General features: G+C 36.1%; 1 long non-coding RNA gene across 1 annotated transcript in view; it reads left to right on the top strand.

Moving 5' to 3' along the window:
• Positions 1-4,641: 4,641 nt before the first annotated feature.
• The window catches only part of LOC119627554 (uncharacterized), an 85,529-nt gene continuing 70,645 nt past the window's right edge, over positions 4,642-19,525 (top strand). Inside the window, exon 1 of the long non-coding RNA XR_005243741.1 lies at positions 4,642-4,721. This is a non-coding gene — a long non-coding RNA (uncharacterized lncRNA). The remainder of the gene's footprint in view (positions 4,722-19,525) is intronic.

The raw sequence follows: 19,525 nt of genomic DNA, 5'->3' as shown, positions 1-19,525 counted from the left end.
TCTGAAAATATTTCAATACATGGAAACATAGAAGCATTTATTTTAGGCATATTCTTTTGTAGAACTGAGTGGCTTTGGAGCTTGTTTAAAGCTTGGCCAACCAAAAATGGAGAGAGGAAATTATATGTACATTTTATATTATATAGTAAACTTCAGGTCAGCTTGCTTTCTACTGGGCTAGAGGACATTAGATCCTTTTGTGCTTTTGTAAATCACAGGATGAGGTATTTATGAAGCTCTTATGAAAATTACATAATTTTCAAAGTGCTCTTTCTATTAAGGATATGTGTAGTTTTTCACTGAGTAATGTTTCACAAGCAGCATTCTTCTGTCTATGTGCAATAGTTAGAAATCTTGAGGAAAGGAGATTCAACTGAACTTGGACCTGCCATTGTTGAGTACTTCTCACTTATAAATTAGATTTACCCTCATAGGATATACAATTTCTTTTTGTATTCAGTCAAATTCCTCATTCACTTTATGGCATTTCTCTAGTCTTGGCCTTTTAGGCATCCAAGTTTTTCAGAACTTTAGTCCAAACAAACATCTCTGAAAATATTCATAGGTATACACCAACTATCTCTGAATCCCAGAGAAAATTAGGAGATGCTCGGCTTATTCTCTTTTTGTAATTAGCTCCTTTTTTTTTGAGACAGAGTCTTACTCTGTTGACCAGGCTGGAGTGCAGTGGCACGATCTCGGCTCACTGCAACTTCCGCCTCCCAGGTTCAAGCAATTCTCCTGCCTCAGCCTCCAGACTAGCTGGGATTACAGGCGTATGCCACCATGCCTGGCTAATTTTTGAATTTTTAGTAGAGATGGGGTTTCAGCATGCTGGCCAGGCTGGTCTCGAAGTCCTGACCTCCGGTGATCCTCCCGCCTTGGCTTCCCAAAGTGCTGGGATTATACGCGTGAGCCACTGTGCCTGGCCGTAATTATCTCTTTAGAAATAAAAAGTCTTCTAAATTTATCTCCATTCTGTATTGACTTGAAAGGTCATTACATACACAAGAAAGCTTAGAGGTATAAATACACAATGTAAAATGTCTGTTTTTTGAGTTTTTTCTTTTCTTTAAAGTAACTTATTTAGAGATTTCGGGGGTACAGAATACTAAGGAAGAGAGCACAGATTCAGTAGCAAACAATTCCTGCATATCAGAGCATTTCTTTGAGGAAATATCATGGAGAGGATGTATGAAAATTTTAGTTGTCTACCTAAGAAAAAGCTACCATGTTTTTATACACAGGGACTCAAAATAAGTGTGGCCACCAATTTTAATTTTCCACATAGTCTTTTGGCATTAGGTGGCAAGTCAGATGATGTTGTTGCTAACACCCTCCGTTTTGGTCCTTACAATAGAGATGGTAATTCCTAAAATGGCTATGTAAAGAGGGTGTCATGAAAATAACCTTAAAAATGAGTGCAAAAGTTGAAAAAAAAATGAATCCAGATTATGCGCTCATTCCACAAGAATGAATCAAACAGGGCTGATACTCTTTTCTAAATGCAGATGAGTGTTAGAACAGCATGCACGTTCTGAAAGGCTCAGACAACCTGAAGTTTCATTTTTTTTAAGCCCTTCAAAGTTTTGGCTTTTCAGAGAAAGACTAAAGAGAGGAAATGACTCAGCATCATTGAAAAAAGGAATAGATCAAACTTGAACTCAAAAGTTCTATTTTCAGTTGAGGAAGTCTTGTTGCTAAAGCACAGATCTGTTCGCAACTTGAACACACTGAACAAGCCCCACTTCTTTTGCAACCTCTATTCTTACAACAGAATATGTGTAGATGTGTACCCCTTTATAATGCTCTTGTTTTGCATGCAATCAAATGGTTATGAAGTTTTTGTACAAGAATTTCCGTTTGAGGCTAACCTTTATTCCTGAAGTGTCATATATAGTTCCTCTTAAAATATTTATTGCTATTACTCTTGATTCCTTAATGTGAGGTTTGGTAGAGCAGTAACTGCCATCTCTTACAGTGTTGTTATCTTAGTTGCCAACTATACTTTTCTATTTTTTAGAGCACTTTTACATTCCCAGCAAAATTGAGCAGAAAGTACAGAGTTCATAGTTAACTCCCTGTCCCTGCAAATGCACAGCCTCCCCCACCGTCAAGGACCCTCACCAGATGGTACATTTGTCACAATTGATGAACATATATTTATATTTCTTTATCACCCAAAGTCTATAATCTCCATTAGGGTTCACCCTTGGTGTTGTATGTTCTATGGGTTTTGACAAATGCATAATGCCATATAGTAACCATTAAAGTATTATACAGTATCACCTTAAATATTCTCTGTGCTTCACCTATGGATATATGTGTCTCTCCCTCTCCCTCCTCCCAGCCCCTGCCAGCTACTGCTCATCTTATTGTCTTCATACTTTTGCCTTTTCCAGAATGCCATCTAGCTGATATCATACAGTAGGTAGCCTTTTCAGAACAATTATACTTTTGGAAAACCGAAAGTATTTAGTTGCAAATCATAGAATTCATTTCTAAATTCATGGCTATTTTTAAGATTAAAAAATTAGTAACAATTGTAAATATAGTTATTTTAATATAAGATATAAATATATATGTGTTTCATATAAAATAAAAATACATACGTATTCTTTGCATGATCGCTGCATCCAATGTCAGGGGCCATTTTCAGATCCTGAAAGAGGCAACCTATTGTCTTAACTGTATTCATATGTAGTTTCCAAATCTCCTTTTTCTGTATTCTTAGATAAGATACCTGCTAAGAAAAAAGACAAATAAAGCTAAAATATTTGAAAAAGAGAGATTTACTTTTTTCACTTAAAGATTCAGTTTTTCAATTTTTATCTACTTTTCTGTCAAGAAAGGAAATCCTGATTTCTACCAGGGTCATGACTTCTTAATATATTTCCTGTCTAACTAGAATTTAGAAGACTTGAAATTTTCAAAATGTATTGCTGGAGGCTTAATTTTTAATTACTTATTTTAGGTTAGCCGTCTTGTTCCTCCAAACTAAACCTCGAGTAGTTTGGTTTATGATTACCCTGGCGGCTGTGAAACAAGGTGACAAGGAGGTCTTGTTTTTGTTTTGTCAGAAGTAACTGTTATGGACCTTGTTAGGCTGTAGCGATTTCGTCCCTCTACATGGATGGTGTTAAAATCTCCTCATAAAGTGAAGTTTTAAAATCTTATAGTAAAAAAATCAATTTTCCTTTGAACTGCCAACCAAGTTTCCATGTCACATTTGTAAACGTCATTGTGGTGAAGTGAAAACTGCTTGAGAAGTCCTAGAGAACTGTGGAAAGAAACACTTATGTGTGAGTTTTGCTAGCTGTCAATTCTTAAATATGGAAGCCTAAGACGAGAAAGTGATAATATTCAAAGAAGAGGAGGGATACTGAAGGAATAAAAGAATGTGTTAAGCTTTGTTCCATGTGTTAATGATGTTAATACTTTTTAATTGTATTAAAAATTTGGTAGTTGGCTCTTCTTTTTTTATCAATGAAATGTCAATTAATTTTGAGAATAATTTTCAACGCCGTGTGAGATAAAAAAAAAAAAAAGTCACAAAACCGAGAGACATTATTACCTGAAGAGGAAGTGGTTTAGGAAACTTGTCAATCACAGTCATGACTAGGGAACCACTTTGGTCACCACTTCCGATTCTAACTAGCTGTTATCTGGAGAAGAACAGTTAGTGGCACCCAAGCTAGAGGTCACATTCATGACAATTGCTTGCGGTAGGGATGAAGAAAATGGATTTAAGATATTTGTCTATGGAGTATGTTTTATTTTAAAAAATCAACTTTAAAAATTACTTGTAAAATATTCTAGTCATCAGCTGACCCTAACATGTAAATGTTCTTTAATGGAAAAAATATTCTTGATAAAGTTTGCATAAAACAAAGAGTGTCAACTGCTGTTGAAAAGTAAAGCAGATTTCTAATCTAAAATAAACCACCTTAGTTATATGATATACTGATAAGCGGACTGGTTGAAAGTTACAGAGGAATTAGATACGACATTAAAAACGTACGTCTGGACAAATGATAATTTGTTAGAATGCGGTCAAAAGTGAAGCATGCAGAGGTGCAGTCTAATAAAACTTAACTTTCAAATCAATTTTCTTTTTTTTCTTTTTTGAGACGGAGTCTCGCTCTGTCACCCAGGCTGGAGTGCAGTGGCGCCATCTTGGCTCACTGCAAGCTCCGCCCCCCGGGTTTGCGTCATTTTCCTGCCTCAGCCTCGCGAGTAGCTGGGACTACAGGCGCCCGCCACCACGCCTGGCTTATTTTTTGTATTTTTAGTAGAGACGGGGTTTCACCGTGGTCTTCATCTCCTGCCCTCGTGATCAGCCCGCCTCGGCCTCCCAAAGTGCTGGAATTACAGGCGTGAGCCACCGCGCCCGGCCGAAAATCAATTTTCAACAGATGTGAGTGCTCTCAAAATTCTCAATGTATGAGATATCTTTACAAGAATCATTACTTATTACAAATCCTGGCATAGTTCTGTTTCTTTTAAATGCAGCAGGGCGAAAATATGTTATCTTATCAGCTGCCTCCGGAACTCCGGCGGTATTGTTTTGTTTATGCAACATTCACTAGGACAGGGAGACCCTGAGGGAATGGGTGTTGGCAGGAATGAAAGTAAAGAAGGAACAGTTCTGCTTCTGCGAGCCAGGTGGAGAAGAGAGGGTTGGAAGTGAACACTACCAGAGAAGTAGTGTTGGAAGTGAGGTGGGTGTCAGAGATGCCAGAAAGGTTAAAGCCTGGAGTGCTACATGGCATAAATGTGTCCCTCCTTGGGACCCCCAAATCTCCAGTAGAAGTTTTGTTACACTTAATAGGCCTGATTTTTGTAGCTTTTGGGAGATGGGATAGAAGAGGGACCTTTGTTCTTTATTTGGGATGACCCCAGGATGAAAATATAAAAATAGGCATGAGACACAAGGCAGGGGTAAAAAATTCAACCTGAGGAAGAAAATCATATCAAAAGAGATTATGAGGATTTAAGGCACACCTCCATCTTCTCCATTCCCAGGAATTTGAATATAATTAGGGAGATGTTGAATTTCCACAATCCATGCATTTGGGTGTCTGAATTAATCTTATTTAGATTTTAAGTAGTGAGGAGACCAGGTGACATCATGATTACACAATAAAGTGTGATTCCTTCCATGATTGTGTTTGAAACTTCAGAAGAGGTCTTTTGCCCATGTTTTTAGTGGATTTTCTTTTTCATATTAACGTGTAGAAGTTCTTTATATATATGAATACTAATTCTTGGTCAGTTATACATGGAGCAAATATTTTTTACTATATGGCTCTTTATTGCTTTTATAGTATCTTTTGATGAGCAAAAGTTTGAAGTTTTAATGAAGTTGTGTTTATTAATATTTTTCTTTATAGTTGGAACTTTCAGGGTCTTAAGAAATCTTTCCCAATTCTGAAATCATGAAGATAAACTGTCTTCAACAACTAAGTTTTAGTCTTGAATCCATTTAAAGTTAATGTCTATGTATGATACAAAGTATGGATGCAATTTTATTTTGTTTTACCTTTCTGCCATGGAAGTGATAATAATGAATATCTTTGTCATTAAGCTGCTTTATCTTAAAGTAAATATTCTCAATGTTTTGCCATTAAGTGTGGCATTTATTTTAATGCTATTTTTATACATGTTCTTTTTCAGGTTAGGAAATTTCTCTCTTGCCATTTTCTTGTTTGTCTCCTTGCTTTGATTTTTTATGGGTGATACTGAATTTCATCAACCCCTTTTTTTTGTATCCATTGGGGTAATAACATAATTTTCCTTTTTTATTCTTTTAGAATAGTAACTGATTTTAATACTTTATTATTATTAATTCAATCCTGTGTTTCTGAAATAATTCTAGCTGGGTCTTGACATATATACACTTTTAAACAATGCTGTGCTCAATTTGTTGAATTTATGTTCATAAGTAAGATTGATAAGTACTGTTTTCCTTGTTTTTCCTTGGTATCACAGCTTGAGCGCGCCATCTCAAGCTTGAGAACTACATTCAAAATGTATTGAGGAGACTATTACTTTTCTATTCTCTGAAAACTTGTGTAGGATTGGAATTATCTGCTACAAAGCCATTTGGACCTAGTGTTCTCCTTTGGAGAAGATTTTTAACTACTGATTTAATTTCTTTAATGGCTCTAAGACTACTAAACTTTTACCTGCTCTTTGAGTAAATTTTGGAATTTGTATTTTAAAAGGATATATCTATTTTTGACGACATTTTCAAGATATTTGACATTACTGTTGCCCCTAAAAACTTGTCGCCTTTTAAAAATCTCTGTAGCATGTACTGTAATGTCTCTTTTTTATTACAAGTATTTTTTATTTTGTGTCTTCTATTTGTCTTTCAATTGATCTAGCCAGAAGTCTTTCTGTATTATTAAGCTGTCCAAAGGCTTAATTTTTGGCATTGTTGATTCTCTCTATTGTATGTTTTCACTTCTCATTGTTATGATTTTATTTTTAATATTTCTTTCCTCTTATTTTCTTTGTTTTTGGTTTTCTGTTCTTTTTCTAAATTTCTGGGTTGCACACTAAACTTATTAATGTTCAATGTTTCTATTTCTCTAATGTAGGTATTTCATGATATATATTATACTCTATGCATCAGTATATCTATGGCAAGTATTTTTTGTTGTGTTGTGTGTGTGTGTTTCTTTCATTTTTGGTGTATTTATTTATTTATTTATTTATTTTGAGACGGAGTCTCACTCTGTTGCCCAGGCTGGAGTGCAGTGGTGTGATCTCGGCTCACTGCAAGCTCCACCTCCCGAATTCACGCCATTCTCCTGCTTCAGCCTCGTGAGTAGCTAGGACTACAGGCTCCCGCCACCACGCCCAGCTAATTTTTTGTGGTTTTAGTAGAGACGGGGTTTCCCCGTGTTAGCCAGGATGGTCTCGATCTCCTGACCTTGTGATCCACCCGTCTCGGCCTCCCAAAGTTCTGGGGTTATAGGCGTGAGCCACAGCGTCGGCCGTCTTTTTTTCCTTTTACTTTTTTCTCCTCAGCTTATTTAGAAGCTATGTGTTCCGCGTCTATTCTTCTAGAAGTATCAAAACATTTACCTTCATCCTGAAAATTACAAGAACCTTAAAATGCTTTAACTTTGATCTTACTTCCTTTCTAATTTACATATGGTGGTACCTGATATTTTAATTCTGCTGATCTTTAAAGACAGAAATTAAATGCTACTATTTTGTTCAATCAATATGGTTGAGATTTAATAAAAAATTTAACGATATCTCTGCTTATGATCCCTTCTCATACTCAGACCTCCTCCCTGGTATCTTTATTCTGCCTAAAATACATCCTCAGACTTTCCATTATTAAGGATTTGGGATGAGAACATGATTTTTCGTTTGTTTCTTTCTCAAGGATTTGGGATGACAAAATGATTTTTAGTTTGTTTCTTTCTCAGTTTTTGTTACAGAGATTCAGTTTTACTTCATTTACTCAAAAGAAGGAAGTAGTTAAAAAGACAGGCTGTGGGACTGAGGGAGGGAGAAAAGTTAATTCATCTTAAAAGGTAGAGTTTCTGTTTGGGATGATGAAAAAGTTGTGGAAATTGATAGGAGTAATGGTTGTACAATGTTGTGAATGCACTTAATGTCACTGAATTGTATACTTGAAAATGATTAGAATGGTAAGTGTTATGTTACTCTGTTTACACACAGACTCGCACACACACATGCATGCACGCACAGGTTCTGTGGGTGCATGTATAAATGTACCTGTATTCAAATCGCCCATCTCTTGCTAACAGTGATTTTCAGGCAAGTAAATTAACCCTGCTCTGCCTTTCTTCTCGTATCTGTCGAACGGAACTGTACATGAGGTAGACTGCCTACCTCAGGGTGTTTATGAGGACTAAATCAGGTGGTATATGTAAAATGATTAAAACAAGGCCAGTTTATATTCACTATTCAGTAAGCATTAGCTATTATTATTGTTCCTTGTCCCTTATATGCAGAGATCACTAGGCAGTGATAAGAAAGACAACACAGGCCTAGGGAGGCCATGGAATTCACTGCAAGCTTAAACCCAAGCTGAAAAACGTCTATGCTGCTTCCCCTGAAATCACGGCCGCATACCCAATGATCTCACACAATTCAGGCTTATTCCCACTCACCTTTTCTGGGATGTGAACCTGTGACTTTAATGTCATCATTTAAAAACCAAGTTTCAGTTTAATAACTTAGTGTTTAAGATGGTTTATGAAACAAAAGTCATCATCCTGTGAGGGTAACTGTCGTACCATTTCATGTTAGTGTTAGAATACTTGAGTACTTGTCAGAGAACAAATCTTTGGCTACCTTTCAATTCTTGTAATAGTCTGAAGGCGCTTGTGAGTAGGATGATTTTTGGCTGTTTTACGTATTTGTTTGTAGTTCTGAACAAAGATATCTGTTTAACCTGGATGTGAAGGCCTGGTCTATTTTCATTCTTTAAAATTGTTTTTTTTCCTTTCTTGTTTTGATGTCTTGAAAAAAATAAAATTAAAGATATCATTGTAGTTTATGAAGAAAAATAATAGGAAGTAACACAATATAAACATGTTTAATTTCTTAATCTGCAGATTTTATTGGGCATACAGTATATATTTTTGAATACGGTTAGGAAATTGCTAAAGATTTAATCAATAGGAAAGAATTAATGTTATCTCCATTCTTGTAAGAGACATATTTAACTGCAGTCATTAAGATTGCTAACCTTATTTATCAGGCAGTCCAAGTATCTTTTAAAGGTCCGTAGAATGTTTAGAATGCTTATATATGCGTAGACTGGAAAGAGTTTATATTGAAATTTACCCAATTGTTTGGTTTGGAAAAAAATGTAAACCTCTGTAATCACATTTGTAATATGAAAATTATTAGTGAAGACAGAGAGTATCTAACTGACTGAGAACTCATCAACAGAGAAAAAGCTTCTTTCAGGCGCCCATGGGATATCAGAGCTCTGCAGCCCCTTGACGCTGAGGGTCCCTCACAGGCACAGCCACTTCAAAGGCTCCCTTCTTCCCAGCTGGCTCTCCACTTCCTGTGAATTCCGCTAGTAATAGTTCACCAAGCTGGAAGATAAAAATACCTTTCAGGGTCAAAATCTCACAATCTTTAATAATAAGATGTTTTAATTGGCTTTTCTGCTTTTGTTTTTTAAACAGGGCAGCATAGCCTAATAACTCAGAGCTAGCGTATGTTTTGGTGGTCAAATGTAGGAAATCCACGAATTCCAACTTTTTAATATTATAAATAGAGCAAGATCTGGTGGCTGTTGATTTTCGAACCAATTACAGTTACGCCACAAAAAACTGAGTGATGACTACTGTACACTACTGGTTTTATGTAATATTTTAAGTGCAAATTAAATTAAACCTCTCTAGGAGATATTTCATATTCGTTGTTTATTCGTAGTTTTTGTTTGTTTTGAAGCACATGGGACCTGGAAGAATAACTCATTGTAGAAATCAGCATCTTCAAAGATGAAGTATTGAATTTTAAATCCCCAAACTGATGAATCATAGGGCTGCAAGGGATCATGTTTTGTATTTTTATTCAGTTATTTTGCCTTTTAGAAGGATGTATGTTATGTAGTCAAATAAGGTTATAGTCCGTATTGAAAGTTTCTCCAAAGAAATAAATGTAGTATACAGTTCACTTTTTCCAATAGTAGACAGAGCTATTTGCCCTACGGAAATAGAGAAATCTAAGTTAACAGTTTACTTTCGCCTCGCTTTTAAATGTAATGTCTTCTATCTTTTATTATTCAGAAGTTTGCTGTCAGTCTATTGTTGATCCCTTGTAAATAATCTGTCTTTTTTTTTCTGGTTTCTTTAAATACCTTCTCTATGACTGTAACTCTACAGTTTCAATATTATTTATCTATCTATCTATCTATCTATCTATCTATCTATCTATCTATACAGTTTCAATATTATTTGTCTCTCTCTCTCTCTCTCTCTCTCTCTCTCTCTCTATCATCTACCTGTCTACCTATGTATCTATTTATCTATCATCCATCTATTATCTACCCACCCATCTATTAATCTTGAGAAGATCTTTTGCTTTTCGACTCATGAATGACAGCTTGAATACATTATCAATTAGTAACATTCACAGCCATTATATTTTTGAGTAATATTTCTACATTCCCTCTGTTATCACTATCCAGAACTCCAAAGAGCTGTATATTTGAACGTCTGATTTTGTTTTCTTTGATGCTTAAATTGTCTTTTATTTTCCTAATTCCTTATCTCTCTTTGATACATTTTAGGTATTTTCCTTATCTTTCAATTTGTCAATTGTGCCTTACATTTTGTTTTATCTCCTATGTCATCTGCCTATTAAGATTTAATTTCTATGATTATATTTTTTACTGTTACAAGTTTGAATTGTTCTTTCTCAAAGCTAGCCAGTCTTTTTCCATTATGTCTTGTTCTTTTTAGAAGTTGATTTCTCTTTCAATAATTTTAAACATGCTCATTTCCAAAGGATTTATCAGAGTCTTTTATAATATGAAGTTTGTGGGATTCTAATCCTTTTGGCTATCCCTGTTAATCATTGCTCATATGGAATATTTAAAAGTAACTTTAAACATATTTTTAGCATTGCAATTTTAGGGTACTTATAGGCATGTAGTGAGCTTAGGTGGAATTTGTGGCCCTCCAATGCAGATTTGCTTTTGCTTCTACCAGATACCCTACAAGCTATCAATGCTCGGAATAGTTTTGCTATTGTTGCTAATACCTTGGCTTGGGAGTTCCTAGACAAACTAGTAGAAGAATTCTGAACCCCGGACCCACACTAGGTGCTGGTCAGTTGTTTTTGATTTTCAGGGGAGATTCTCTTTTTTTTTTTTTTTTCTACCTAAGCCCATGGCAGAGACATAGCTTCCTTGTTATTTTGTATGTGAGTATATTTTTGCTTAGTCTACTTGTCATCGATAGTGAAATATTTTGAGGTTCCAGATTTCGGTAGGGGTTTTAGTTCTAACTTCCTCCTCCTGTTTGGGCCCAAGGCCTCATTTCTTGTCACTTATGGTATTTAAACCCAGGCTGTAAGTTTATGGAAGCTGACCACATCTATCATCCACGGTAAGGACAGCTGCCAGTATATTCGCATACTATTTTAGTTTTTCAACTCTCTTTTGTTTCTGACTCCTGAGTACTTTCTGTTCTTGGACTTTCAACTGTGGATTTAGGTGGATTTTATCCAGCATTTCTGGGTGTTTGCATCTGGATCATTTTTAGTTTATCATTTTCCACCATCTTGTTAGAATATATCATACAGCTATTAAATGCTGCCCCCTTGAAAAGCCAGTTGATGCTTTAAAATGACCTCTTCCTAAGCAAAATGCCGTTTTTCTCCTTGGCTTCTCTTTGAAGTGAGTATAGTTGTAGTTATAATGTGTTGAATTATTACCATATATTTATGCTTCAATTATATTATTTAATGCTCACATAAAAACCTGAGAGTTTGGGTATATATGCATTTTATAAGTGAGGATATTGAGACTCAGAGAGGTTAAATGACTTGACCAAGGTCACATAGTAGAAGAATATCACAGGCATGATGTCAGTGGAGGTCTATTCAATGCTAAAACTTTGCTTATAAGCCTTTACAGGTTGAGTATCCCTTATCCCAAATGCTTGGCACCAGAAGTGTTTCAGATTTCCGGTTTTTTGGGGGTATTTTAGAATATGCACATATACATAATGAGAAATCTTGGTGATGGGACCCAAGTCTAAACACAAAATTTATTTGTGTTTCATATACATCTTATACACATAGCCTGAAGGTAATTTTACACAAGATTTGCAATAATTTTGTGCATGAAACAAAATTTTGACTGCAACCCATCACATGAGGTCAGGTACGCAATTTTCCACTCGTGATGCTGTGTTTACCGAAAATAGTTTTGGGATTTTGGAACATTTTGGATTTCAGATTTTCAGACTAGGGATGTTCAACTTGTGTCTCTGTGGTCCACAGAGATAATTAGTTTCAAGAGATACTATTTGATATGAATTATCTGGTATGCTCCTTATAAAAAGTTTTATTGCCATTAATATTTGGCTTTAGAATATGCTATTTATATGTATATATTCACATGCACACATGGAATTTTTTAATTTAAATAATGATCCCTTCCCATTAATGTTTGACTTTAGAATGCATTTTATGGTTTAACAAATTTTCTCCCTGTTTCCCAGCCTATTTATCACTAATGAAAATTCACAGAGTGCCTTATAAATATATTCTTTCATTTAGCTATGTGACAAGGCAATGCTAGCAGTGATTGAATGGCAAAATTGTCTATAGGATAATGCCTACAGTTTTCAGCTTGTCCCATGAAACCTTTGTGAACTATTCCCGTCTTGTTACTACTCACCCTCCCAAACATTGTCCTATGCTTTTGAAGTAAGAGGTGAAGTAGGAAGTGACCCACGGAATGCTCCTTCTCATTCTAATTTAGTAACTGGATGGGTTGGGGCAGTTGCTAAGACAGAGAATGTTGGAGGTGAGGATCCAGTTTGGGGATTGGAGGAGAAAACAAATAAGCATTGAGTCTAATAAGTTTTAGCTCTGGTGGGACATCCAAGTGAAGTTGTCTAGGAGGCAGTTTGGTTCTGGAGAAAAGGGGAGAGAACTTTGGCCTCCATCTTCCCAATTACAGTGAATTTTCTGGGCAGCAGGGGCTGAATTTATATTTTACAATGTCCCAACACAGTGCCTTGCTCAACAGGTGCTCTCTGTCTAGCATCTGAGTCCTTGAAGTTATTTAGCTACATTATCTCCATGCATTTCCAGAACACCCTGTTTACCTAAGCCTTAGCCCTTTCCACACTACATGCCTCAGATACTATCACACTGTTTTGAAACCTTCTGCTTAATTTGTGTTCTCCCCACTGGACTATAAGCTTTTGGAGAGCAGGGACAGCTCTCTTGTTTATTATCACAAATGGTACCTGGTGCTAAATACATACTCGTGGACTAAATGAGTAGGTGCTGACTAATTATAGTTCTAATTCAATGCAGCATTACAAAAGCACAGCAGGTAAGGAAGGAAGCCAGGGAATTGTTAAGGGGGAATGAGTAGTAAAAAATGAGGACATTCTCTTTGGACTAGGTCAGAAGAAAAGTGCCATGAAAGATAAGCCTCATGAAATGTACTTGTTTGGAATTATTGCTTAGTATTTAACTCGGAAATAAACTGGAGTAAGCTCACTTATTTCTGCTCTTATTATAGTTTGGTGTTTTATACACTTCAGTTCCTTATTCATTTTTCACAAGTTAGAAGGGTTATTTGGAATTATACAAAGAGGTCTTCCATTGCTATGAAAGGAATGTGTGTTGGTAACTTCCACTAACATTTATCAAAGTTTATATGTCCTTAACTCAATGTAAACAAAATGCCTCAAATTTATGTCTCTTACAACCTTTGTTTATCATTAATAATTTTCCTATTTAAATGACACAAAAATGTACATGCTTTAAAACTATATTAGTTGTTTAAAAATGTCAAGAAAGGTAAAGTTTATGCAGTCTGCCACCTGCTTAATGCCTGTAAAATCATTCCTGCTGGAGATACTGAATTGTTTTCCATTATATTAACATTGCATGAATAAAAATCCAAGCCTTTTAAATCACAAGTTTCATAAGGTGTTGATTGGCCTGGAGCAGGATAAATTCAGACAAATATTTATGGTGCCAAGAGTTGTGTGTATAAATATTCTTCCTCGAAAATGTTTCCAGTGTACTGTTAAACTGCCAAGGTGATATAATTTAACAGGTAAAGCAGTGAATAGAGAGCCAGGGGTCACTGAGTTTGAATTCTTTCTTCATTCCTACTTTAATATTTGATCCTGAACCATTTGGACCTTACCAAAGTCAAATTTCTACTTTGAATTTCTACTTTTGAAATGAGGACAAATTAATCGTTCAGTTGCTGGGGCATGAGGATAGGGTCCATGGTTAAAGAGACTTTAAAAATATACAATTACTATTAGAATGTAGATAGTCAACATTGCTTTAATAGTTCATTCAGGCTGGTATAACAAGGGCATTAAACCAAATCATGACTTAATCACCTCCCAGAGGCTCCACTTCGTAAGACCATCACCTTGGCAATGAGGATTTCAACATACGAGTCTTGAGAAGACATAAACATCAGACCATAGCAATTGTCATGATGAGGGAATTGGTTTGCATTTATTAATAATCTTCACAAAGCATCATCAAATTAATTTGCAGTGACACTTGTTACTATTTACTGACTGCTTGCTGTTACTCAGACACTGCCCCAAGTGCTCTATGTACCCCATTTGCTCCTTGTAACAAGGAGTTAATAATACCTTTGAGGCGGGTATTATTCCAATATCAGTGAGAGTAATATTAAAGGAGGTGAATGAGCTCAACATCACCCAGCTTGAAGATGGCAGAATCACATTCAAACCCACGTGATTCTGAAGCCAGAAGTCTGCATTTTTATACTCCATGCTATGATGTCTCCATGCTTTCCAAATGAGGTATCTGAGGCTTAGAAAGGTCAAGCAGTTTGGTGAAGCTCACAAGCTAACATACTGGACTGGGATGAAAGCCCTGATGTGTCTGACAAGGGAGCTCTAGCTATTTCTATTATTGCTTCTCTAATATTATTAATGTGTTTGATATCTTTTGCACCACTTTTCTCTCTTGGATTACCAAGATAATTAGAGTCAGTGTTCTGCTGAGTGCCTTGACCTCCCTAATCTCAGAAGCCCAATCTTGCTAATGAATTCTACTTTGGGGGATATGAAGGTGGATTATGCATCAAAGTGGAATCAGCTGCATTTAAACCTTTCGGAATTCAGTTCCTTATTGTTTAAATGAGGGGTTAGGATGGTAGAATCTATGGATTTTTACCTCCATTATAGTTTAGCGTCTTTGAGTGCAGTGAACAAATGTGGTCCATCTACTGAGGCCCTGGTGCCTAACTTTGTAGATATACCTAAAATATTAATCGGCTTTAATGAAGTTGCATTAAATTCCTTGATTTTAAGACTAGGTAAAACACAATTTCCACTCTATTGCATTGCTTTTTAGAATGGCAAATATGTTATTTTCTTTACCAGATGAAAGGAATTAAATATAGTGGCCAAATGATGTACTTAAATTGTTTATTACCTCTGTTCGTTAGACAGAGCATGTGAGATAGTGGCAGGATCAAACTGCTTAGGTAGATCCATTTAGAATAATTCACTTGCTTAATTGAGATGAAGCTGCCAAACCAGTCGTGCTGTCTCGTTAAGACTGTTGAGCAGAACGTACGCTGTGGAGAAGAACATTCACAGAGAGTGTAAAATGGTTAAACAGTAAAGCGCCAGGTAGTTGCAGCCGTGGGATATATTGATTAGGGACATGAAAGTAGTGTCAGAGAGCCCAAGGATTTCAACATAAATGGGCGTATTTTTAATTCTGACTTCACACTGCTCTCTTAAGATAGTCGCAGAGCATGATTGCTTCTAACTTACTAGCCTTTACACTAACACGATTTCACGTGGGTAGAGGAATAATGGAAAGTTTCTTTAGCATTAAGTTCCATGTTTCTAGGAATGTCCAATGCCAGCAGCAGCAATAGTTACATCTGAGTTCCTGCCACTTGTTGCCACAATACAGGACCCTTCCAGTTGGTCCCGTGGTGTCGTTAGTAGGTTGAATAGTGCTGTCTAAATACGTGCATGCTCTAATCTTTGAAACCTGTGAATGTGCTACCATGCAGGGCAAAAGGGACTTAGCAGATGTCATAGTTTCCAGACCTTGAGATGGGGGAGATTATCCTAAGTTATCTTTGTGTGTCCAGTGCAATCATATGAATCTTTAAAAGCAAAAATCTTTTCTGGTTTTTCTGGTGGCCAGAGAGATGTGATGAGAGGACTCAACCCATTGTCGCTGGCTTTGAAAATAGATTAAAGAGGCCACAAAGCAAGAAATGCAGGTGGCCCGTAGCAGATGGAAAAGGGAAGAAAACAGGATTTTATCCTTCCTAGAGTCTGCAGAAAGAAGTGCAGTTCCTTTGATTTTAGCCTGATGAAACTTGTGTTGTACTAATGATCTATAAAACTATAAAATCATAATAAACTTCTGTTTAAGTGGTTATATTTGTGGTAATTTGTTAGTGAAGCAATAGAAAACTAATACAGTGTCATTGTACATATTTCCTGAATCACAGCAATGAGATTCAATAAGAACTACCTTTCGAAGGGTGTGTTAGGTATGGTGTTAAGCTATGTGTGTGTGTGTGTACATAAATATCATGCAACAACCACCCCCTAAAAATCTATATTATTGTCTCCATTTCATAGATGCAAGAACTTACATAAGTTCTTTTTTTAAAGAACTTAAAGTCACTTACATAAATCACCTAAGTAACTTACATAAATCACATATCTAGTAAGTGATGCAATAGTTGTTTGAAACCAGGTCAGTCTGGAGTCAAAACCCATAGTGGGTCTACACTACCCTTCATATACAAAATGTTAGGATTATTTTTCTTTATCAGAAGGTATTTAAAAGCAATCACGTTCATGTAAAATAGACTTTGTTACGTCAGATCTTTAGTTACCTTAGATGTCAAGTCATTTTCTCCAGAAGAGTGCCTGGTATATTATAGGCATTCAACATGTGGTAATAGAATGAATGATCAGTGCTGTTTAATAGACATGTGTGATATAGGTATATGATATTATGTTTATTGTATTCTGTGTACATATATTATACCATACCTATATATATATAGGTATCAGCTTTTTTTTTTTTTTTCTTTGTAAAAACAGCAGAGAGATGTTACTTTTGCCACTGAAAAATCAGGGATTCTAATAAGTTTCGTCTACCTCTATAACATTTGAAGTTATAATTACATATTATTTTTAAGAAGTTATTTAGGCCAGGGGTGGTGGCTCATGCCTGTGATCGCAGCACTTTGGGAGGCTGAGGCAGGCAGATCACTTGAGGTCAGGAGTTCGAGACCACCTTGGCCAACACAGAGAAACCCTGTCTCTACTAAAACTGCAAAAAAAAAAAAAAAAAAAAAAAAAAAAATCAGCCAGGCGTGCTGGTGCACGCCTGTATCCCAGCTATTCAGGTGACTGAGGTACCAGAAACGCTTGAACCCGGGAGGCGGAGGTTGCACTGAGCTGAGATCGCAACAATGCCCTCCAGCCTGCGTGACAGAGCGAGACTCTGTCTCAGAAAAAAAGAAAAAAGAAAAAAATGTGATTTGGAAGTCATGTGTGGTTTATTTTCATAATTAGCATCAGTATGAGAGTATATTTAATAAGGTAAAGAGACTAAAGTGGAGGGAATCTTTATGAATTTAGATATTAATGTTATTTTTCGTTAGAATATTTTTAAAAGATTACACACAATGCAAGGGAAGTTAAATGACCTTTGCTTTTTCAGGCCAAGGATTTCATTTTCTTTTTAAGATTGCCGGTAAAATTAGAAAGGTAACAGCATCTAATTCAACGATATTCATTTTATTTGAAAGTGTACACTAACAGCACAAACTTACCAATAGTGCAACCTGACTTACTGGTTAACCTTCATTGTATGTTAGTCCACCTTTAAATGATTACTACATGCCTTAAGGAAGAATCTTAATGCTACAGAAACTTCACTTTTATAAGGGCATAAATTGCAACTAAACTGGTAAAGAGGATTGTTAATTAAGAAGCAATTCTTCATATAACCTTTCTTAAAATAACCTTTCATTGTATATTTCCTTCCAACTATTTTGTAACAATTTCAATGAAGACTCCTAAAGGAAAATAGGGATTCATTTTATTAATCAGGAAAGTAATTCCTATCATTTTACTAAAATGACAAATGTTAATATTTGACAACAAAATAATCATGGGAAATTGGGAATGCTATTTTGCATTTAGTAGAAATGTATTGAGTAGCTAGGAGCAGGATACTTAACCAGGCACTAAAGTAATTTTTAAAATACTTAGTTTTGTATCCTCTAACCTACGTCTCCTTATTTCTTCCCCCTCTCCCTCCCATCCCTGTTTTGTTCTTTCTCTTATGTTTGAATTTTTGTTTTAGAGTCTACATATAAGTGAGATCATGAAATATTTGTCATCTGTCTGCATAATGTCCTTCAGCCTCATACATGTGGCAAATGGCAAGATCTTGTTCTTTTTTAGGGCTGAATAATATTCCATTTTATGTCTACCGCAGTTTCTTTATCCATTCATTTGTTGACAGATACAGAGGTCATTTACATATCTTGGCTGTGTAGCTAATGCTGCAATGAACATGAGTATGCAGATATGTTTATGTGCTAGTGACTTTATTGCCTTTGGGTATATACCCAGAAGATGGATTGCTGGGTCATATGGTAGTTCTATTTCTAATTTCTTTAGAAATCTACATACTGTTTTCCTTAATGGCTGTAGCAACCTAAATTCTCATCAACAGTGGACAGGAGGCCGGGCGCGGTGGCTCAAGCCTGTAATCCCAGCACTCTGGGAGGCCGAGACGGGCGGATCACGAGGTCAGGAGATCGAGACCATCCTGGCTAACACGGTGAAACCCCGTCTCTACTAAAAATACAAAAAACTAGCCGGGCGAGGTGGCGGGCGCCTGTAGTCCCAGCTACTCGGGAGGCTGAGGCAGGAGAATGGCGTAAACCCGGGAGGCGGAGCTTGCAGTGAGCTGAGATCCGGCCACTGCAGTCCAGCCCGGGATACAGAGCAAGACTCTGTCTCAAAAAAAAAAAAAAAAAAAAAAAAACAGTGGACAGGAGTTCCCTTTTCTTCACATCCTTGCTGACATTTGATGTCTTTTGTCTTTTTGTTATCAGCCATCCTAACGGGAGGTGAGATGGTATCTCATAGTGGTTTTGATTTGTGTTTCCCTTTTATTAATGCGAAGCATATTTTCTCATACCTGTTGGCCATTTTTATGTATTCTTTGTAGAAATATCTAGTCAGGTCTTTTTCCCATTTTTTAACTGGGTTATTTGTTTTTTCACGATTGAGTTCTCTGTAGTCTAGAGATCTAATGTTGTAACACAAAGACCATGGGCAGTAAATTTGTACTGTATGTGAGATTCCTGCTAAATTAGTAGATTATAGCTGCTATTGCCACCAACACACACATACACACAATATGTAACTGTGTGAGGTTATAGATATGTTAATTTGTTTCACTATAGTAACCTTTTCAGTATCTCTGTATCCCATAACATAATGTTGTAGACTTTAAATATAAACAATGAAACAAAAACTATGACCATTCCTCATTGAAAGCAGAAACTTTAACAAATATTTTTACATCGACATTCATAGCAGCATTGTTAATAATAGCCAAGAAAGAACTCATGTGTTCATCAATGGTTAAAAGGACAAACAAAATGTGGTGTGTGTATATGTAATTTTTAAACACACACACACACGCACACACACACACACACAAACACACACACACAATGAAAAGCTATTCAGCCTTAAAA

Source organism: Chlorocebus sabaeus, chromosome 3 (genome assembly GCF_047675955.1).
Source record: "Chlorocebus sabaeus isolate Y175 chromosome 3, mChlSab1.0.hap1, whole genome shotgun sequence".
NCBI classification, from domain to species: Eukaryota; Metazoa; Chordata; class Mammalia; order Primates; family Cercopithecidae; genus Chlorocebus; species Chlorocebus sabaeus.
The sequence above is the reverse complement of the archived record's forward strand: the minus strand, read 5'-3'. Positions and strand labels throughout refer to the sequence as shown.